The 24,127-nt window shown below is 41.2% G+C and overlaps 1 protein-coding gene and 1 pseudogene across 2 annotated transcripts in view; both read left to right on the top strand.

The window, feature by feature from the left end:
• Nucleotides 1-7,230: 7,230 nt before the first annotated feature.
• The window catches only part of GPR160 (G protein-coupled receptor 160), a 42,525-nt gene continuing 25,628 nt past the window's right edge, over nt 7,231-24,127 (top strand). The window contains exons 1-2 of the mRNA XM_079155790.1: nt 7,231-7,465; nt 8,034-8,203. The gene's annotated coding sequence lies outside the window, so the exon portion shown is untranslated. The remainder of the gene's footprint in view (nt 7,466-8,033; nt 8,204-24,127) is intronic.
• LOC306670807 (non-histone chromosomal protein HMG-14-like) lies at nt 17,195-23,684 on the top strand (annotated as a pseudogene). Its single transcript, XR_013766777.1, has 2 exons — nt 17,195-22,143; nt 22,201-23,684. The product of XR_013766777.1 is annotated as a non-histone chromosomal protein HMG-14-like (transcript).

Below are 24,127 nucleotides of genomic sequence, written 5' to 3'. Positions count from 1 at the left end.
TAGCTAAGTGAATAATAGTACTTTTCAATGCTATTCAGATTGAACAAACACATATTTCTGGACCATTAAAATATTTTATTTAGCAATGAAAAATTCTAAGCTAGAAGCATTGACACTGGAATTACTGATTTATTTTTTTTAAAAAGAGCTATAAGTCAAATACGAATACACACCTGTACCTGTGCACTAGTGCATGAGTAGTAATTCATGACTGGTCAAAACAAGGCACCTGCTTCTATTCTTCCCTTTTAAAATGTTTTAGAGAGCAGTTATAGTCAAGGAAATGAAGAAACAAGATGCTAGGCAAATGGTGGTTTTTAAGAAACTTGAAGTTTCCTGTTCCAAAGCGTTTAAGATATGACTAGGAAAAAACTTTAAGAAGTGAAAACGCTTCAGGGGGAAACCAATACGGATATCAGCAGATTTTTCAATCCAGACCCTAAAAGCTAGAAGGGCCTGGAACAACATTTTTCAAGCCCTGAAAGAAAATGGATGCCAACCAAGAATCTTATACCTAGCAAAACTTACCTTCAAATTTGATGATGAAATAAAATCCTTCCATGATAAACAAAAGCTAAAAGAATTTACAAAAAGAAAGCCAGCATTACAGAACATTCTCAGCAAAATATTCCACGAGGAAGAGATGAAAAACAAAGAAACAAGTCAGCAATGGGAGGAACCATCCTAAAGGAATTGTCAAATAAAGGAAGAACCAAGTCGTCTCAAAATAAATAAACAAATAAATAAATAAAATGAACCAAATGACTGGGACTACTAATCATATCTCAATAATAACCCTGAATATTAATGGCCTGAACTCATCAATCAAAAGACATAGACTGGCAGATTGGATCAAAAAGAAAGATCCAACAATATGTTGCCTGCAAGAGACTCACCTCGTAGAAAGAGCTACACATAGACTAAAGGTGAAAGGATGGGGGAAAACATATCATGCACATGGACTCAGCAAATAATCTGGGGTATCCATCCTCATTTCAGATAAGGTGGACTTCAAGTCAAAACTAGTCAGAAGGGATAAAGAAGGACATTACATACTGCTTAAGGGAACCATAAATCAGCAAGACATAACAATCATAAACATCTATGCCCCAAACAGTGGCTCATCCATGTATGTCAAACAAATCCTTCTCAATTTCAGAAACCAAATAGACCATAACACAATAATACTAGGTGATTTTAACACGCCTCTCTCACCACTGGACAGATCTTCCAAACAAAAATTGAACAAAGAAACCATAGATCTCAATAACACAATCAATAATTTAGACTTAACGGACATTTATAGAATATACCATCCAACCAAGAGCGAATACACTTTCTTCTCAGCAGCACATGGATCCTTCTCTAAAATAGACCATATATTATGCCACAAAGCTAATGTAAGCAAATACAAGAAGATAGAGACACTACCTTGTATTCTATCAGATCATAATGGATTGAAGTTAGAAATAAATGAAAGAGTAAAAAACAGAAGCTACTCCAACACCTGGAGATTAAACAATATGCTATTACATGATGAATGGATAACAGAAGATATTAGGAAGGAAATTAAAAAATTCTTAGAGGTAAATGAGAACAAAGAAACATCATATCAAAATCTTTGGGACACTATGAAAGCAGTACTTAGAGGAAAATTTATTTCATGGAGCGCATTCAATAAAAGAAGTAAAAATCAACAAATAAACAACCTAACACTTCAGCTCAAAGCCCTAGAAAAAGAAGAACAGACCAACACCAAAAGTAGTAGAAGACAGGAAATAGTTAAACTCAGAGCTGAAATCAACGAAATTGAAACAAAAGAAACTATACAAAAAATTGACAAAATAAATAGTTGGTTCTTTGAAAAAATAAACAAAATTGATAAACCCTTAGCCACTCTAACAAAGAGAAGACGAGAGAAAACCCAAATCACCAAAATTCGGAATGAACAAGGAAATATCACAACAGACACGATTGAAATACAAAACATAATTAGAAGCTATTTTGAAAATCTATATTCCAACAAAATAGAAAATTTCGAAGACATCAACAGGTTTCTAGAGACATGTGAATTGCCTAAATTGAACGAGGAGGACATACACAATTTAAATAGAACAATTTCAAGTAATGAAGTAGAAGAGGTCATCAAAAGCCTACCAACAAAGAAAAGTCCAGGACCAGATGGGTTCTCAGCCGAGTTTTACAAAATCTTTAAAGAAGAGCTCATTCCAATACTTCTCAAAGTATTCCATGAAATAGAAGAGGAGGGTACCCTCCCAAACTCATTCTATGAAACCAATATTACCCTGATACCCAAGCCAGACAGAGATAAATCGAGGAAAGAAAATTTCAGACCGATATCATTAATGAACATTGATGCAAAAATTCTCAATAAAATTTTAGCAAATCGCATACAAAAATATATTAAAAAGATAGTGCACCACGATCAAGTGGGTTTTATCCCAGGGATGCAAGGTTGGTTCAACATCCGGAAATCAATAAATGTAATTCACCATATCAATAGACTTAAAGTCAAGAATCACATGATTATTTCAATAGATGCAGAAAAAGCATTTGATAAAATACAACACCCCTTCATGCTCAAAACACTAGAAAAAATAGGGATAGTGGGAACATTCCTTAACATTGTAAAGGCCATCTATGCTAAGCCCATGGCTAATATCATTCTAAACCGTGAAAAACTGAAAGCATTCCCCCTAAAAACTGGAACAAGACAGGGATGCCCTCTTTCACCACTCCTATTCAATATCGTTCTTGAGACTCTAGCCAGAGCAATTAGACAGACCAAGGAAATTAAAGGAATACGAATAGGAAAAGAAGAACTCAAACTATCCCTATTTGCGGATGATATGATTATATACTTAGAGGAACCAGGAAATTCCACCAGAAAACTGTTAGAACTCATAAGTGAATTCAGTAAAGTGGCAGGTTACAAGATCAATGCTCATAAATCCAATGCATTTTTATACATAAGTGAGGAATCCTCAGAAAGAGAAATTATGAAAACTACCCCATTCACCATAGCATCGAAAAAAATAAAATACTTGGGAATCAATCTCACAAAAGAGGTAAAAGACCTCTACAATGAGAACTATAGAACACTAAAGAAAGAAATTGAAGAAAACCTTAGAAGATGGAAAGATCTCCCATGTTCTTGGATAGGCCGAATTAATATTGTCAAAATGGCCATACTACCAAAAGTGCTATACAGATTCAATGCAATCCCAATTAAAATTCCAATGACGTACCTTACAGAAATAGAGCAAGCAATCATGAAATTCATCTGGAAGAATAAGAAACCCAGAATAGCTAAAGCAATCCTTCGCAGGAAAAATGAAGCAGGGGGTATCGCAATACCCGAACTTCAACTTTATTACAAAGCAATAGTAACAAAGACGGCATGGTACTGGTACCAAAATAGACAGGTAGATCAATGGTACAGAATAGAGGACACGGACACAAACCCAAATAAATACAACTTTCTAATACTAGACAAAGGCGCCAAAAATATGCAATGGAGAAAAGATAGCCTCTTCAACAAATGGTGCTGGGAGAATTGGAAATCCATATGCAACAGAATGAAACTAAACCCATATCTCTCACCCTGCACAAAACTCAACCCAAAATGGATTAAGGACCTTGGAATCAGACCAGAGACTCTGCAGATTATAGAAGAAAAAGTAGGTCCCGATCTTCAACATGTCGGCCTAGGACCAGACTTCCTCAACAGGACTCCCATAGCACAAGAAATAAAAGCAAGAATCAATAACTGGGATAGATTCAAACTAAAAAGCTTTCTCTCAGCAAAGGAAACTATCAGTAATGTGAAGAGAGAGCCTACAGAGTGGGAGAATATCTTTGCCAATCATACTTCAGATAGAGCACTAATCTCCAGAATCTATAAAGAACTCAAAAAACTCTACACCAAGAATACAAATAATCCAGTCGACAAATGGGCTAAGGAAATGAACAGACACTTCACAGAAGAAGATGTACAAGCAATCAATAAACATATGAAAAAATGTTCAACATCTCTAGTAATAAGAGAAATGCAAATCAAAACCACCCTAAGATTCCATCTCACCCCAATTAGAATGGCGATTATCAAAAATACAAGCAAAAATACAAGCCTCCTGTTGGCGAGGATGTGGGGAGAAAGGTACACTCATACATTGCTGGTGGGGCTGCAAATTAGTGCAGCCACTCTGGAAAGCAGTGTGGAGATTCCTTAGAAAACTTGGAATGGACCCTCCATTTGACCCAGCTATCCCACTCCTTGGCCTATACCCAAAGGATCTAAAATCAGCATACTACAGAGATACAGCCACATCAATGTTCACAGTTGCTCAATTCACAATAGCCAGACTATGGAACCAACCTAGATGCCCTTCAATTGATGAGTGGATAAAGAAACTGTGGTATATATACACAATGGAATATTACTCAGCCATAAAGAATAACAAAATTATGGCATTTGCAGGCAAATGGATGAAACTGGAGAATATCATGCTAAGTGAGATAAGCCAATCTGAAAAAGCCAAGGGACGAATGATATCGCTAATAAGTGGAGGATGACACATAAAGGGGGGGAGGGAAGGGTTAATGTTAGGGTTAGAGTTAGGGTTAGGGAGGAGGGCAAGTATGGAGGAAGAAAGTACTGTATAGAGGGTAAAGAGGGGTGGGAGGGGTGGGGGGAAGGGAAAAAATAACAATGAATCAAACAACATTACTGTATGTGGATTTATGATTACACAAATGGTATGCCTTTGCGCCATGTACAAACAGAGAGGCAACATGTATCCCATTTGTTTACAATACAATAAAAAAAAAGAAGAAAAAAAAAAAAAGAAGTGAAAACGCGAAATGAATATGTAATTTGGAATTTACATATTTGCCAGGGAAACATTTGATGGAAACTGATAGATAAGAATTATCTCAATGATAATTTAATAATCATTCCACACATGCCAGGCATTATTCTTGGGCTTTTATGATAGCTTCTAATTTTACCACACATAATCTCATTTCACAGACTTCCCCAAGGTAATTAACTAACATAAATGGAAGAGCTGAAACTCAAACCCGGACAGTCTGATGCCAAAACTTACCTTGTGGTCAGGTCGGCTAGATTGATTTTAGAGGCTTTTCTTTGGAAAGTACAGTTCACCCATTGGGATTGCATTGAATTGCATGTAACAAACCCGGACCATGAGTGCATTAAACAAGCAAAGTGGGTATTTTTCTCATGTAATAAGGCTGAAGTAAGACGTATCAGAGTGGGTGCTGCTTAGTCCACTTCTCTCTTTGGTGTTGTACCACGGCCTAAGATTACTACCCCATCTGCAGCCAAAGAGCAGGAAGAAAACTAAAAGGAAAGGAACAATATCTGCATCAGTAAAGCAAAAGCTGTGCCAGGACTTCCTCCTGTATCTCATTGGTCAGAACCATGTCATGTGATCCGTTTCTACCCCTCAATGGTCAGAATCATGTGACCACCCCAGTGATGACCTCTGGGAAGGTGAATAGTTTGGTACTTTGCCTCCCTGAATGAAACCTAAGTCGCTTAGAAGTTAAGAGGGGAAGATTATCAAGGAGGCAGTAATGTTTATCCCATGAAGACAGATTAATCTGACCAATTAGAGCTGTTGCAAGAGGAGCCGATGCCTTAGAAGTGCTACTGAATGGTGAATTTCCAGAGGTTCTGGGCACCACTGTTGATAAATTTCGGTGCAAGGAAGGCAGAGAAATGTAGGCTTTGTTACAAGAAGCCTTTGGCTCAGCTTCATTTCCGTTTTTATAGGAAAGAATGAATAGTGGGAAGCAATGATAGGTCTTTGCCATGGGGCTCCCCTTGGGAGGTATCTGGTGTGCATAGACGTCCCCAAGTGCACATCCTCCCTAGACTAGAGAAGCCTGAGGGTAGGTTGTTGACACAGGCTTTGGGGAGGGATGCTGGGAGTATTTGAAGACAAATTCAGCCTCCTGAATCCTCCTGGAGAAAGGCATTGAAAATGTAGTCTGGCTCCTCAGAATCACCCTGACCCAGTCCTGTTACTAGTAAGGCACCTCTCCTCCTGGACTTCATTTTCCCCTCCTGTAAAGGCAAATAGTAACCCTACCTTTAAGTTTGGAGTGATGTACGTCCAGCTCCTGTTTTATAGTATATGTTCCACAGATGGCAGCTGTGTTAGGAGTGTGATCTGACCCCCACACCCACCACTAACTCAACTCCCATCCTCTCCCCATCAGTAGTATGATCCCACCGTGCCATTCCTCTATGAGGACACACTCTGTGACTCTCTGCCTCTCACTTTGCCCACAGTAGACTCTGGGCAGAAGCACTTCACATCCTGGTCAATCCTGTAGTCCTAGTCCTTCTTGATTTAGAGGATCTCTAACTCTCCAGGACATCCTCTCTGACCCTACAGATGAGCGAACCCCCCACCCCCGCAAAGTTCCCCTAGAAGCCCATACTTATTTCTGGCGGGGTTTTACTGCTCCTCTGGGGCCATTACTGAATTCCTGACAAGGCCAGGCCAGACTCTTTCCAGGGTTAAGAAATGCCCTGGCTCCTCATTTAAGGCTCTACTTGAAGAGGAGCAGCAGGAGGAGGAAATATTTTATATATTTCCATATTTTATATATTTCAACTATATCACATTTTATATGTGCCATATTTTATATGTTCAAATAACTAACAAGTCATAAGTGTGCAACAGATATTTGTTGAACAACTACAACAAATCAGCACTGTAGACACACAAAAGCAATGCAATATGTATGTAACTTGCAAATTTTAATTTAAAAATCAGAATTCATAGTGCATCACTGGCAGTTGTTTAGTGGCATGAAAGTCTCAGGTTCTGTCACCTGTGTGTACGCTCATCTGGAAACAAGTGCCAAAGTGTACATTTGTGAAACTGTTGAGAGTCTGTGACCAAGAGCTGCCCTGCCCGTCCTGTCTGCTGGGGACATGAGGCGCTCTTTGAGCTGGGGCTGGGTCTTCAAGGCCCAGCTCCGGGAAGCGGGTATCATTAAGCTCCCAGCAGCTCTCGCATCCCGCTCCACTGAGGCGTCTCTCCGCCAACCTCAGCCTCCACGCCTTTCCAGTCCGAGGGCTGGCAGCCCCCATACCTCTCGCCACCCCACCTGCAGGGGGCGTCCCCTGGCCGGTCTCTCGGTAGGCCTAGACGGGCGTGCTGTGCTGGGCGCCGACGCCCGCTCTTCCGGGTCTGGAGCCAGCAGAGCGCGGTGGGATCTCGGGGGCCGCGCTCCCCGCCCTCCCGGACGCTCAGGGCGGGGCAGAGTGGGCGGACACGCGGGCCCCGCCCCTCCAGCCGACAGTCACCTGGGGCCGGGCGCGGCAGGTGCCTGGGCCGTCACCTCACCGCTTGTGGGCCGGGACTCCGGGCGCCGGACGCTGACCTCGAGCCGCGAGCCGCGGGTGCGTGCGGGGGCGAGGGAGGCGTCCGGGCCGGGCCACGGCCCCCGCGTTGCGCCGTGCTTCCCCGGCGTCGGGAGGGGAGGAATTTCTCTCATAGGATTGGGGCGCTGGGGTTTCTCTGCTACTTAAGGGACCCGGGAATGCGACCACCGACGCGTGATCGTTCCGGGCTCGGGGTGGGACGCGACCGGTCTGTGGTGGGTCTGAGGCCAGGAGCCCGGGGAGGTGGCTGGTGATCGTTATAAAACAGGTGACGATGTAGAAATGGGGGTGATTCCTCCCTCCTTCCAGGCACTGTCGGGTGATTGCGGCCCGCGCGCACGCACGGGTGTTCGCTGGGCCGACATCGCGTGCCGGCTGCTGCCGGGGGCGTTGCGGACGGCGTCCGCGCGCACGCCCGGCGCGGGGATTAAGCCTCCGGCTTTGCAGGGCTGGCAGGTCTCCCAGCCCTGGAGCGTCCTGGTTGGTTCCTCGATGACGAGCCTCGCTGGCCCCAGATGCCTTCTAGCTAACCTGGGCGGGTCCTCGGGAACTCGGCGGCTGAAGCAACTTTTTCTCACCTGCGCAGGTGGTCTCGGGAGGTGGCGGCAGGCAGGGCCATTCGGGAAGCGACCCCGCGGATCCCGCCTCGGAGGAAGGAAACACGCTTGCTTCGTCCCCCACTTGTGCAAACGCTCGGGTAAGGCGGTTGGGTGTTGCTCAGATCCCAGAGATAACTCGCACCATTGCAAAGGACACGTACATGGTGGCTCTCGACATTGTTGAATTTTCTTCAGGGGAAACGGGTTCGCGTGTGCTTTGTTTATAAATTTATAGACAAGTTTATGATTAGCGTTTCTATGTGGTATTCCCGGAATAGGGTTATTAGTTACTGGGAGTCACCCGGCTCCTCTGAGAATCGGGGATGGGGTACTTGTGATTTTAAAAACGAGCTAGGCCTTTATTGGATCCTGATTTGATGACAGAACCTTTTAAAACATTGAGAGGGTGGAGGAAATTTGTACTTGTTATTTAGATATTAGTTTTGTTTAGTTTTAGTATTGATATCATAATTACGGTTTTTCAAAACCTTTAACTTTTAGTTACTGGGTTAAGTTGAAATACGGCTTGGGGATATGCCTTAAAATAATCCAGTTTTGGGGAGCTGCTAGCAGGGAAATGAGGGCGGAAGGAATTGGACATGAGTTGTTAATTGTTGAAACTGGGGGATAGGTATGGAAGGCCTCACTGTTTCTGTTTTTGTATATGTTGAGCACTTTTCTTTAAAAGTATCAACACTATCACCTGTGGAGGTTTTCTGGTTGTTGTTTGTTTTTTATTTTATTTATTTTTTGATAGGTTTAGCACTACAGAAGATAGGGTTAGCACTACAGGTCTTTCTAGATTCAAAGCCTTCCACACATCCTTGTTCTTTGTAAACTGGTTGTCAGGGCTGCCTTTGCAGTCATCACAAGCCTTCCTTTTCTCTCTTGCGGGTATGGATTTATTTTGCTCTAAAGGCACAGGGTGTTTGCTGAGAATGTCAAAACTGAGTGGATTGAGTTGATGCTGGTGGATGCTAGGTCAGCTTTTTCTGCACAAAGGGCATCAGCACACTTGGGGGTTGAGTTGCCTCCAGTCAGGCAGCTTATATAAAATGAGTTAGCAGTTTTTGCCAGTTGCCCAAATCCTTTTCAAATTACACTCATCAAAAAGCAGAGACTAGGGGCTGGGGAGATAGCTCAGTTGGTGGAGTGCTTGCCTTGTAAGCACCAGGCCCTGGGTTCAATCCCCAGCATCACCAAAAAAAAAAAAAAAAAAAAAAAAAAAAAAAAAAAAAAAAAAAAGCAGAGGTAGGGTATGAAGATGTAGCTTTGTGGTAGCATGCTTTTTTAGCAGGCACAAGGACCTGGGTTCCATCCCTAGTACCAGAAACAAACAAGCCAGGCCAGAGTAGTGAACACACATACACACATGTATACACTTTTGGAAGCATCATATAGGTCAGAAGGTTTTCATTAAAAAAAATAAATAACAAGATGAGTGGAGATCTACTTATTACATGAAAGAGATTTTATCTTTTCTGTTGATTTTTTACATATCTTTAAGAGTTTGTGTTAGGAATCATGACATGTCAGTATTTAGCAAAGAACTGACTACTAAAAATTCTGCATGGTGTTCCAATCTTTTCAAGAACTCTGTTTTTGGGGAGGATAATATCTAACTTATTTTTTCTCAGGATTCACCTTATACTTTCTACTCATTCTGTCATGTTGATCAGTAATTTGTAAAAGTTTTGATTCTGAGAGGGAGCTATTGAAATCCAGTAGAGGGAAGGAGAGGCATATTCCTGAAAGATAAACCCACATTTTTTAGTAGCTTCAGTGCAGCTGAACTTAATGCCTCTCTGACTTAAAGAGAAAACAAGCTCAATAAAAGACATTTGTGACAATTAAAAGTCAAAGTGTTAGATGAATCCCCTAAAGTCTAGACCTGGCCTGTATAGATTGACTAGTCCAAAAGAAGATGTAGAGATGTTTTAAGATTCAATTAAGGGCTGGGCATGATGTTGCATGCTAGTAATCTTAGCAGTTCTAGTGGCCAAGGCAAGAGGATTGCAAGTTCAAGGCCAGCCTCAGCAACTTAGTGAAGCCTTGTCTCAAAATAAAAAAATAAAAGGGCTAAGGATATGGCTCAGTGGTAGATTGTCCCTGGATTAAATCCCCAGTACAAAAAAAATAAATAAATAAGATTCAATTGAATTGCTCCAAAGCATGCTCTTATTCCACTGCAATGTGTGGGAAAATGAGAGAACCAACAAAAATCCCTTCACAGTTGGAAACTATAGTGAATTCATCATGGTACTTTAGTGAACTTGTTTGGCTTATGGTTCACTTTTCATTGTGTGAATAAAAGAAACATGTAACTCTTGAGTGACTTTATTTTCTACCTCAGTTTCCTCTCTAGTTCCTTAAACCAAGAGCATGGAAAGAGAAAAACTTGCCAGGCCCTTAAGTGAGCAGGTAGTAACCTACTCTCCTCTGTTAGAGGATTGTGGAATTGGAAAGTTGATTGCTAATAGCCATAATAAAGAGTTACAAATGTGACACCATTTTCTCCCCACTTCGTGTTATTGACGGGTATAAACACATTAGAAAAGTAAATTGCTCCTTTGTTAGCCTAGAAATGAGAGGGAAGAGTGTTGGCAATCAAGTCAACGAGAGTCTACATTTTAACTCTGCTGACATCTGCAACTTCTCATCCTATCCTGTGAGGTGGAGCAGCAATGATGGAGTGCTGTTTTGATTTTGAGCAGATGAGAAGATTGAAATCTAAGAATCCTAGGACTTAGCTTGTTTCTTTAAGGATATGGCAGAAGAAAACTTTATGTTTATTAAGAGTAGTCCTCACATACAAGTTTTTAATTTTTCACAAACCTTTCTAAGTTGGGTATTGCCACACATTTTGTAGATGAGAATGATTGCTTAGAGAGGTTACTAGTTTGCCTAAGGGTTTGCAGCTCGTGAAAACAGAGCCAACATTCAAACTTAGCTCTATATGATGTGAGGGGAGTTATTTCCAGCCTGCAGTTGCACACTACATCCAGCAGGCATCCGAGCTGCACACCAGGAGCTGGTTGGGTAGTGCAGACAAACTGTTTTCAAGACACCTTGCTGTGCTGGTGACATACTGCAGGCGAGGGCCACATCCAATCAACACAGGTGTTTTATCAGGCCAGCATACAGTTAAAAAGAAAAAGAAAACTGAACTTCCATTGAAAATCACGTGTTTAAATGTTCTACCCCCAAGAATTCCTGAAGGCAGTACTGGAACGGCCTCCTCTTTAGAGAAGGGTGGTGCCTTCCAGTTCCCTCTGGTTCCCGCTCTGCTACCCTCTGCTTCAAGTGCCCCCCACCCATTCCTAGGTTGCAGTTGTTTCTGTTACAATAAGAGATTTTTCTGTGTGTGTGTGTGTCTGTCCAAAATGGGATAACCAAAGACAGGTTGAGAGGCTCCTGCTTACTCTGCAGTGCTTCTATGTCAAAAGAACACAAGCTATGTCATTTTTTTCCACACCCTGCTTGCTTTTCTCATTTACTTGTAGCACAACAAAAATGGAGTTCATATGTGAACAGGTCTCGGTAGGGAAAATGAATGCCTTCAGAATTGTATGTCATGAACTCTGTGCGTTGAAAGATGGGTCTTTAAACTTTGGGGGTTCCCCAGGGTATCACATGGGGGTGGGGTCCCAAGAATCCCTCCATTTTTAAGCATCCTGATTCTCAGAGTCAAATGGATGTTGAGGCTGTACTTTGGCTTTCTGGAACTGCTCCCGGCTGGATCCCAGCCACTCTGAGGGTCTTCCAGGACTTGTAGGAGCCCTCTCCCACTTCTCTGCCCACCATGTTCCTGCTAATGACAAGTCTGCTCCTACATATTGCTTAGGCATAGCACCTCTGAAAACTGTGGGACTGAGGAAGTGAGGCACCCATACACAGTATGGGTTTCCAGGACTTTGTGCAACCCAAGTCCAAGCATGACTTAATTTCCTGATCTTGAAACTTTGGGTTAAAGATCATGAGACATATGTTCTTACCTCTGCTTATGTCTAGAGTTTCTTCACAGTTGAAGCTTCTGTTGGTTGGGAGAAAATGGGAAGAGGAAATACCATAAAAACAAACCTGGGGAGTGGTCTTGAGAAAAAGTTAGCTGTTTTGAGGCCCTTGTTACCAGAACTGCCAGTCTAGGTAAACATGTGCCCTAATGTGATAGGAAAGACAATACACGAGGGCCAAGTGGAATACTTTGCTCTGACTGAAAGACGAGCATGGAGAGGCTGAAGTGTTTTGTAAATGCCAGACCAGCAAGTTGATTGGCTCCTTTTAGGAAAATTTGGAATCCAAGGGTGTAGGATTGTGCTCCCTTTGATGATTATTAACTCCCTTGTCTAGGGAAAGTGGCTTGGTGGATTATTTGCCAAAGCAAACAAAGGTGAGGCATAGCAATCCTGAGTGTGGACTCAGCCAGACTGCTGGGGTTGATTTCTGGTTCTTTCTCTACCTGGGACCTTTTTTTTATTATTTTTATTTTTTTACCTCTCTACCTCATTTCCTCTTGTGTAAAATGAGAGTGATATAATGCCTGCCTCCTGGGACTGTGAGGATTAAGTGGCACATCAGTAGCTTCTCACAGTGCCTGAAAGGGAATGAGGATTCACTGTGGGGTCACTGTTACTGCTGACAGAGCCTGTCTCCTTTACTTTATTTGTAGGAAACATGTCCCCCACCTCGCCGCCCCGCCCCCTCCCAAGGCCAGAAGAAAGAAATGCTTTCCAGTCCTGACCTCTTTTTGTAGAGTGAGCCTGGGCTGCACGTCCTGGCTTTAGGGAAATGTTACAAATGCTAACAGGGTGTTAGGTGAAGCACAGCTTTGGAATTGGATGACAGCTAGACCTGAGCCTTTCCCTTTGAACCCAGGGCTTTGGCTCCGTTGTTTGTGGATTAAAATCCTTTGACTGTGAAAGCAGATGTGTGAATCTAGCATCTCTGCAGATATAAACTCCACCCTATTGTGGAATAGCAGATGGGTGTCAGTGTGGAATAGGAGGAGGGCACAGGAACGCCACTGCCTGGCAGGGGTTTAAGGCTGGGTCCTCTGGGCTTGTAGTGCCTCTTGTGTGAACAAGGGATAAGCATACCTCATAGGAATGTCCCAGAGGTGGGGGAGAGCTAATAAAATTTTATGAAATTCTGACACTGGCACAGTGAATCTTTGCCTGCCTTTCCCCTCAGTGAGAAAATCATAGAACAGATACATAGGGTGGGTTTTCTTTTTAACTTAGATAAGTAATATGCGGTTAATTAATAATTACATTTTAAATAGTTAAAATACAGTTTTTTTCCGGGTGTAGTGGTGTACTTCTGTGTACTAACACTTGGGACACTGAGGTACGAGAGTTGCTTGAACCCAGATCAAAACCAGCCTGAGCAACAGAGAGACACTGTTTCAAAAAAAGAAAAATTACAAAACAAAACACATTTTATAGTTTAAGAAGTGCTGTCTAGTTTGATCTTCAATGAGTGATGCAAGTTTCTATTGGTTTGCATATGTTTCTCCTGCTTTTTGCTGCCTGTCTGGAGTTTGAGGCTAGAAAGAAGCCCAGAAAGGGGAACATGGAACAGACTACATTTTGCTTTATCAGAGAAGGGTAACATGAATTCTTACTCCTTACAGCTTTAGGTAATCATAGGGAGCAATTGCTGGGAAGGGAAAGGGAGAGATCAATTGCTGAGGTGTTTCTAGGAAGCATCCATTGTGTCCAGGGAAGCCGAATGGAGAGGTGGCAAGTCTCCACAGCTGAGTCAGTGACTTCCCTGTTGGCATCCCCTGCCTAGAGCCATTCAGCAAGGGGTCAGGGAGGATGAGAGGTGGTAGACTTTGGATCCTCCCTCCCCCTGCTGGGGTACAGATCCATGGCTTCAGCTGCTGGTTTTACCTTCACCAACACTTTGTCTTTCTCCTGTACTCCCATCCTGGTGTTCTAAGAAGAAATCCCCCAGGTCCCACAGCCTTACCCTATTCCCCAGCTGATCGGCCCCAAGTCTGCTCCTTTCTTCCTGACCCTTGAATGGTTGTCTCTTTTCTCCCTTTCTCTGCCACTTTCCATTAGTATCCTTGCCTCTCAGTGCTAATCCTGCCCTCCTTCAACTTTACTGTGTTCTGAAAAGTTTAAAGGGAAAAAAGTTTAAAGGAGAAAAAAATCCATCCAAGTATCCAAAGACATGAACATTTTGTCATATTTCTTTCCTGTTTTTTATTGAATAAACAGTAAATTTAGCATTTTATATTTAATTCATTTTATATTAGTAGTTCAGCATAGATGTCATACAGTGATAAAAATTTATCATTTTATTTCCCCATGTCTTTTTAAGTGTTTTTAATGATCACTTGCCATTTCATCCTTTTTAAGTCATTTTCTTAAATTTAGAGGACTGGGGTGTTATCTCAGTGGTAGGTATTTGCTTAGCATGTGTGAGGCCTTGGGTTCAATCCCCAGCACTCCAAAGTGAATGAATGAATGAATGAAAGAAAGAAAAAAGAGAACTAGGTGGTTACTAATTTTTTGTATTACAGATCATTCTAATTTAAATATAAATAAACCTTTGATCCCATTTCATGTTATTTAAGATAGATTCCTTTAAGACTACTTGAATCAAAGGTTTTTTGTTTTGTTTTGTATTTTCGTTTTTTGCAGTGGTGAGATGGGACTCAGGGCCCTCACACATGCTAGGCAAGCCCTCTACCACTGACCTGCATCTCCAGCCCAAGTCAAAGGTTTAGAAATATGAAAAGTTTTCTTTTTTATTACAAAAGCAATAATTTTTCATCCTGGAAAATATAGGACAGTGTAAAAAAATAAATATGTACCCATATTCTCACCAACTAGATATAGTCGCTGTTAGCATAACTTGCCTATTTTCCTACCAAATATGTGCCATCCACAACCTTGGTTTTCCAGGTGCAGTCCTACAGCAGGGGCCTTACCTGGAATCTTTCTAGAAATTCAGAATCTCTGATCTACCACAACATGATGAACCAGAATTGATCTTTTAACTGGATCGGCATTCAAATTTGAAAAGTACTGATTTCTAAGGCCAAAACCTTATTAATCACATGTAGCCCGACATTGATTACCTCTCATCTAAGTATTCACATACACTTTTTTTCTCCTTAGTCAATACTGGGGTAATACTGCATATACCAGTGGTTTTCAGCCTCCCCTTCCCCATACCATAAAACTATGAGGACATGCGCAGACTTCCTCAGTAACCTGGATTCAGGGATCTACTGGCTTTCTGTGAGGCTGGGAAAATTTCATCCCATTTGCCTGCAAGAGGTCCTGCTACCCACCACTTTATCATGCTATTTGTCATCAAACATATTTGGCAGCATCTTCTTCACTTAGCATGATATTCTCCAACAGTTTTATTCTTCTCCAGAACTTGTCTCTCATGGCTGCAGGTAGTAGTCTATCTAATGACTGTATCATAATTCATCTGATAAATTCCCTATTGTTAGATGGTAAGTTGTTTTGATTCCTTTGAGGGGAAGGGTGTTTTGTAGGCTGTTGCAGGCATGCTAGGAAATGAGCTTCTCTAGCAGCAGTTCCTTCTCTCAGCTCTGATTATTTCCTTATGATAAATTCCTGGAGTGCAGATACTGGGTCAAAAGGCATGAGCAGGTTAAACACTCTTTAAAATGCCCTAAGCAACAATAGGCGTTGGCAAGAATGTGGGAGAAAATGTACACTCATGCATTACTGGTGGGACTGTAGATTAGTGAAACCACTCTGGAAAGCAGTATGGAGATTCCTCAGAAAACTTGGAATGGACCCACCATTTGACCCAGCTATCCCACTCCTTGGCCTATACCCAAAGGACTTACAATCAGCATACTACAGTGATGTAGCCACATCAATGTTTATAGCAGATCAATTCACAATAGCTAGATTGTGGAACCAACTGAGATGCCCTTCAATAGATGAATGGATACAGAAACTATGGTATATATACACAATGGAATATTATTCAGTCATAAAGAAGAATAAAATTATGGCATTTGCAGGTACGTGGATGGAGTTGGAGAATTTCATGCTAAGTGAGATAAGCCATTCCCCAAAAACCAAAGACCGAATGATTTCTCTGTTAAGTGGGTGATGATACATAATGGGGTGTGGGGAGAGGCAAGAATTGAGGAAGGATGGATTGTATAGAGGAAAATGAGGGGTGGAGCGGGGCAGGGGGAAGGAAAGATAACAGAATGAGACAAACATCATTACCCTATGTGCGTGTATGATTACACAAATGGTGTGACTTTACTTTGTGTACAACCAGAGAAATGAAAATTGTACCCCATTTTGTACAATGAATCAAAATTTTTAAAAAAAGGCCCTAGAAATCCAAACACTACTCTCCCAGGTGCTGGGTGGTGTGGTCTGTAGACAGACTCAGGGGAGCAGGGGTCCTGCCTCAGTCATCACACTTCCAGACCTGGAGACTCTGAGATGTCACTCTAAGGGCGCTGAGGGAAGGAGGGAAGTGACAGAGGGGTGGGCAGCACCTGTGGTGGCAGTCTCTTCCTCCAAGCCTGAGTCATGATGCCACTGACGGGCAGCAGCCTTCTTTGGAGTATTTCTCCACAGTTTAGCCTTTGCTCCCAGGACCCATCCTCCAGTGGCTCTGGACAAGGGAGGTGGAGCAGATGGGCCCGCAGGGAATGGAGGCCTGAAATGACCACCCATAACTCTTGCATCTGCCAGACCTGACTGGCACCAGGCTTGTTTTTACTTCCTAAGCCTGAGACTATTAGGTTATGTAACACTTTTTCCTTCTGTGAGAAGATCAGGAACCTCATTTTAAGTAAACTTTATTCTGAAAGATATACTCTGATTCTTACAGAGAAATATCAGCTCTACATCTGTGATTCATCACAGTTTGAACTTGGATACCTGAAATATATTTTTGATCCTCCATAAATAGTTTTGAAGTAAAGGTGTGAATGTATATATAAGTAAAGTAAGTAAACTTGATTGTTTCAAAACTTAAATATATTACATATAGTTCTGTGTATGTCATATGACATAATTAGACTTAAAAATGAGTATTAAACCATTAGTCACCCGTTTGTTAACTATTTATTATGATCAGAAAGAAACACCCCCCCCAGATGCACCTTCTGAAAATAAGTTCATATTTTTGTGGGCATATGTTTTAACTTGGTAAATACCTAGGAATGGAGGTGCTGAATCATAGGATAGGTATATGCTTAAATGACAAATTATTTTCCAAAGAGTATACCATTTAACATGCCCAACGGCAGTATATGAAAGTTCCAATTGATGTACATTTTTCCACTATTTGGTATTGTTTGTTCTTTAGATTCTAGCCATGTGAAATTGTATTTCATTGTGGTTTTAATTAGCTTTTTCCTGATTACCAAAGGTATTGAGTAACTTTTTGTGTCATATTGACCATTTTTCTTCTTGAAGTGTCTTTTCAAACATTTTGTCCATTTTTATTTGGAAAAGAAAATAAAGAAACCTGAAATCTGCTCAGTAGCCCTGCTTTGGAAAAGTATTTTACATCATTTCTCAGTGACTCCCCCAGGCGCTTTAGCCAGGAGCCATCTTAAGAACTGAGCTGCTGTGTTTGGACTTCTCAGGGGTCCAGAACTCCTGGAGTTCCCATCTCTACTCCATGGGCGTTGTGCTGTTCTTGCTAAAGATGGGTAGTCGCCTCGAGAACCCAGCTTAATCCAGCAGAGGGCCTGTGACCCAAACCCACTAAATGCCCTGCACTGTAGGAGACAGGTGTTACAGAGGGTAATAGAGGGTGCTGCCCTAAAAACCAGGAAATCTGGGGACTTCCTCTTTGAGACCTAGAGCATGGCCAGCCAAGGCTCACCCCAATGCCAGAACTGAGGACATTCCCATGAGGTTCCCACCACCCTTCCCTCCTCACCATGCTTAGAATGGGGAGAGAACACCAGGTTCTTACAGCTGCCCTGTGCATACAGTGAACCTGGGGGCCTCAGTGGCTTTGTGACTCCAGCCGTTGCCTCACCCCTAGGCTCACATGGCCAAAGGTGGTCCCAAGAGAAACTTTGCCCACCTTTGGCCATGGTCCTGCTCCTGAGTGCGCTGCCACTGAAGTAACAGAGGAAAACACTAAGGGACCACTGCCATGCCACCTGTGTGGTTACCACCACCTGCCCTTCCCTGTACCATGTCTGACTGCACAGTGCTGTCAGGACCACGTGTGAGTGCCCCAGAAGGTGTTCTGTGGTTCCCACCACTGCCTTCTAGGTAGCACCTGGGCCCTCATCACTAAGTGGTCAGAGAACAAGTTCTGCAGGTACCTCACCACTGCCAGAGCTGCCAGTGCCAAAGGCCTTGCTAGTCAGAGTGTTACCATTTCCATCGTAGGAGTAGCCACACAGTACTTCACACCCAATTTGTCTACACCATATCTGCCCGGAATGCTAAGAATGTCCCGTCTTGTGTGCTCAACAGAAACACAGGGTCTTTCCTATTCCACCATGCCCAGACTCATTAATCATGGCCAAAGAAGCTATGGGGAGACTACGTTGTGGTGCCCAGCTAGAATCAAAGCCAACATAACAAAACAATGCCCTAAGGTGTTTATTCAGAAAAGGCCACTAAGAAGGCCACCTTATTGAAGTGGTAGGGTATCTGAACCATCAGCTGTGCAAATCTGAACATATGAACACAGAAATATGAAGAAACATGATGCCTCACAATAGCATTCTAGTGACAGATTCTAAAGAAGTCAAAATGGATAAAATGCCTGATAAAGAATTTTAAAGAATGATTTTTTAAAAGCCAACTGAGATCTAAGAGAATGCAGGTCAAATGAAATTAGGAAGACAATGCAGGATATGAATTTGGAAATTTAGCAAAGAGAGATTTGGAAAAAAAAAAAAAAGACAGAAATCCTGGAAATTAAAAGCTCAATAAGTCAAATAAAAAATAAGTGTTGAAAACCTCAACAACCCACTAGATCAAACAGAATAAAGAATATCTGAACTTGAAGACAGGTCTTTTGAAATATCCCAGTCAGATCAAAAAAAAAAAGAGAGTATTCCAGACCCATGGGGCATGAGTAAATGAACAAACATTTGTATTTTTGGAATACCTAAAAGTGAGGATAACTAAGTAAAGGGCATAGAAAACCTATTCAGTGAAACAGAAACAGAAAACTTCCTGATCTTGGGAAAGACTTCCATATACCAAATCTTTTAGGACCTCAAGTAGACATGACCAGAAAAGGTCTTCTCTATGGCATATTAAGTCAGACTGTCAACAGTTCAAGACAAAAAAATTTTAAATCTGCAAGAGAAAAGTACCAGCTTGCTTTTTGAGGCCCATTAATCATCAGATTTTTCTTAGGAGAAACCCTGTGAGTCTGGAGGGAGTGAATGACCTATTCCAAGTACTGAAACAAAATAACTGCCAATGAAGATTACTGAGCACTATAAGGCTATCCTTCATCAATGAAGAAGAAATAAAGACCTTCAAATTCTAGCATAAATGTAGGAAATTTGCTGAACATGGTGTATGCCTGCAATTTCAGCAACTCTTGAGGCTGAGGCAGGAGGATGGCAAGTTCGAAGTCACCTTAGGCAACTTAGACTCTGTCTCAAAATAAAAATTACAGAGGGCTAGGGATGTAGCTCAGTGGTTAAGCACCCCTGGATTCAATCCCCATTATTGGGTCAGGGAGGTACAAAACTTAGGGAATTCATGAGCACCAGACCAGCCTTACAAAAAGATTTTTAAAAAAAGAGAGAGAAATTAAAGGCATAGGAAAAAAAAGGAAAGGAGAAAGCCAAATCATCTTTTTTGCAGATGATATGATTCTATGCATAGAAAAACCTAGAGGCCATCAAAAGACTATTGGAACTGATGAATTTGCTAAAGAGGATACAAAATCAACAGGAAAACCAGTAGCTTTTCTATACACCAGTAATAAATTTTATGAGAAAGAAATGAAAGCAATTTTTTATTCTTATCTATTTTTTATTTTTTAATTTATTTTTTTTTATTTTTGCAGACTGCATTTTGATTCATTGTACACAAATGGGGTACAACTTTTCATTTCTATGGTTGTACACAATGTAGATTCACACCATTCATGTAATCATACATATACATAGGGTAATACTGTCTGTCTCATTCTACTGTCTTTCCTTCCCCCACCCCATTCCACCCCATTTTCCTCTATACCATCCAAAGTTCCTTCGTTCTTCTCTTCCCCCCACCTCCCCTCATTATGTGTCATCATCCACTTATCAGAGAAAACATTAGGCTTTGGTTTTTTGGACTTGGCCTATTTGACTTAGCATGGTATTTTCCAACTTCATTTCCCAGCAAATGCCATAATTCTATTCTTGTTTATGGCTGAGTAATATTCCATTGTGTATATATACCACAGTTTCTTTTTCCATTTATCAACTGAAGGACATCTCAGTTGGTTCCACAATCTAGCTATTGTGAATTGAGCTGCTATGAACATTGATGTGGCTGTGTCTCTGTAGTATGCTGATTTTTAGTCCTCTGGGTATAAACTGAGGAGTGGGATAGCTGGGTCAATAGCTACAAAAATAAAATAAAATACTTAGGAATATACTTAACCAAGGAAGTAAAAGACCTCTACAATGAAACTTATAAAACACCAATGAAAGAAATTGAATACACACAGACAAAAATGGAAAGATACTCATGCTCCTGGATTAGAAGAAATAACATTGTTAAATTGCCTCTTCTATCCAAAGTGATTTACAGATTCATTGAACTCCCTCCCTATCAGAATACCAATGAAATTCTTCACAAACTAGGAAAAAATTCTAAAATTCATGTGGAAGAAGAAAAGACCCCCAAATAGCCAAAGTGGTCTTGGGCAAAAAGAACAAAGCTTGAGGTATCACAGTGCCTAATTTCAAGACATACTACAGAGCTGTAGTAACCAAAACAGCATGACGCTGGCATAAAAACAGACACATACGCCGATGGAACAGAAGAGAAAACCCAGAAAAAATACTTCACATCTGTAGACGATTGATTCTTGATAAACATGCCAAAAACATACACTAGAGAAAGGACAGCTCTTCAACAAAAGATATTTGGAAAATGGGATATACATATACAGAATATTGAAATTTGACTCCTGTCTCTCACACCTGTTAAAAAATCAACTCCAAATGGATCAAAGTCCTTAAGACCTGAAACTGAAACTACTAGAAGAACACGTAGGAGAAACACTTAGAGACAGGTAGTGATTTTCTGGATAGGATGCCAGAAGCACCAGAAGCAAAAGCAAAAATTGACAAATAGGATTACAACAAACTAAAAAGCTTCTGCGTATCAGAGAAAGCAGTCAACACAGTGAAGAGATGAGGGTTAATATTCCAAAGTATATAAGGAATCAACCAAAAACCAAAAAAATCCTAGCACCAACAAATGATCCAAATAGATACTTTTCCAGAGAAGAAATGTAAACAACCAGCAAATATGAAAAAATGCTAAATATCATTAACCACCAGGAAAATGCACATCAAAACTAAAGGAAGATACCATCTCATCCCAATTAGAATGACTACTATAAAATAAATGGTGGTGAGGATATGGAGAAGGAACTTGTAAGTACTTTTGGTGGGAATGCAAATTAGTACAGCTACTATGGAAAACAGTATGGTGTTTCCTCAGAAAGCTAAAAATAGATCTACCATATGGTACATCTACCCACTTCTTCATATATATACATAGGAAATGAAATCGGCATACAAAAGATACATTGGCACACCCATGTTTATTGCAGCACTAGTTACAATGGCTAAGATAGGGCTCAGCCTGTTGTTCATTGTCAGATGAACGGGTAAAGAAAATGTGGTAACAGTTCACAGTGGAGTATTGTTCACATAAAGAAGAATGAAATCCTGCCGTTTACAGCAAATTGAATGGAACTGGAGGTCATTATGCTAAGTGAAATAAACCAGATATAGACAAGTACCTCATGTTCTTTCTCACGTGGAAGCTAAAAAACCTAAGTTAACTTAAAAGTGGAAGTAGAATGGTGCTTATTAGAAATTGGGAAGGGTGGTTTGGATTTGATCAGTGTATGGTGTATGCATGTATGGAAATACCACACTGAACCTTATTAATATATACAACTAATAAGTTTTAATAAAAATAAATCTAAAAAGGATATTCACCAGAATGTCCCTTAAAAAGGATATCCTTTGTTTTTCTTCTAGAATTTTATGTTTAGGCCTATCATCCATCCTGACATAACTTGAGTTCATGTGTGAGGTGGGGTTAAGGTGCTTTCATTGTTTTTTTTTTTTTAATATATAGTTATCTACTTGGTCCAGTACAATTTGTTAAAAGACTTTCATTCACTGAAAGGGGATATAAATTCAAGGTTGTTTAAATCTGGGATGTGGAACCAGAACCAACAGATTTGGAGGCCAGCTGTACACTGAATGTGCCAATCTGGGGAGCTTTGGCATCTTAGTATACTCTTATCCATGGATTATGGTACATCTTGCTATTTATTTAGGTCTTTACTTTCTCTCAGGAGTTTTTTGTAGCTTAAAGCATTGACATTTCAAGATGGTCATGTTTGTTTTTCTTCATTCATTTGATGTGACTATATCTCGTTCTCATCTTTTGGAATTCTCTCCTCAGCTCAGATTAGTGAAAAGAACACCATTGTTCAGTTTGAACATCTGAACATCCTGGCACTGCATTTAATAGGTTCAGGAGCATAATTTAGACACTTGAATCAGACGGTCTTCAGTAGTTTTAATAAACTAAAAAACACCATATATGTTTAGGTAGAGTTATTTGGTTTGAGTAGAGAAGACTCTACTCCCCAAAATTTCTGATAACCCCCTATTATTAGTCTTATGCTTTAAAGAGCCAGTCTTCGGACCGCCCCCACCACGGGTGGGTCGCAGCAGCTTGGGCGGCGGGAGCAGGGGAGCAGCGGCGGCGGCCAGGCAGCGCAGCTTCGGAAGCCCGCGCCGCGCCGCGCCCCGCTAGGATGCCCAAGAGGAAGGTCAGCTCGGCCGAGGGCGCGGCGAGGGAGGAGCCCAAGCGCAGGTCGGCAGCCTGTCGGCTAAGCCTGCTCCTGCCAAGGCGGATGCCAAGCCCAGGAAGGCGGCGGGCAAGGATAAATCTTCTGACAAGAAAGTTCAAACAAAAGGGAAAAGGGGAGCAAAGGGAAAACAGGCTGAAGTGCCTAACCAAGAAACAAAAGATTTACCTGCCGAAGATGGAGAAACTAAAAACGAGGAGAGTCCACCCCCTGAAGAAGCAGAAGAGAAAGAAGCCAAGTCTGATTAGTCATACACCATGTCCAATCAGTGGTCCCGTTTCCCTTCTTGTACAATCCAGAGGAATATTTTTATCAACTATTTTGTAAATGCAAGTTTTTTTAGTAGCTCTAGAAACATTTTTAAAAAGGAAGGAATGCCACCTCATCCCATTTTTTAAGTGTAAATGATTTTTTTTTTTAGAAGTGAAATCATTTACTGGTTGTTTATTTTTGAGTACAAGCAGAAAATAGTGGGATATTGAAAGATGGGAGGCTTGGACTGTCTTGGGTGTCAGCTTAACATTCCATAGGTGGGGGGTTAGTTTTATATCCTACAATACAAAGCATATTAAATGGCACTTTGGAGTCACAGTCTTGCATTTAATGTCTTGAATATTTTAAATTACTTCTAGTCCTGTGTTTTTTAGTAGAATTGTTTCCTGAAGAAGACCACTCCTGGATCATTGCTGTCAGAATCGTGTGTACTCTGTTAACATTTTTGGTCATGGAAGTCTTAGTTTTCCTAATATTTTTAATGTGCTGTGAAAGATTGAAAGTTTGAGTATGTAGTGTGTGTGACAAAGTTTTGAATTAGTGGGACCTAAATAACAGCAGCATTCAAAGATACTGGTACTTGATATTCTATTAAGAAAAATTTGCCTCCAAATTCAAAGCTGGAAAGTCACTGGAATAACTGAAAAAGAATCACAGTATAAGGCTTTTTAGATTTTTGGTACGTGTGTTAAGACTTGTATACAAAGTGAAATGTCTGTGTACTGATTCTCAA

The sequence above is a fragment of the Sciurus vulgaris genome (genome assembly GCF_902686455.1).
Source record: "Sciurus vulgaris genome assembly, chromosome: 10".
NCBI classification, from domain to species: Eukaryota; Metazoa; Chordata; class Mammalia; order Rodentia; family Sciuridae; genus Sciurus; species Sciurus vulgaris.
Note: the sequence above shows the minus strand (reverse complement) of the source record. Positions and strands in the feature narration are given on the sequence as shown.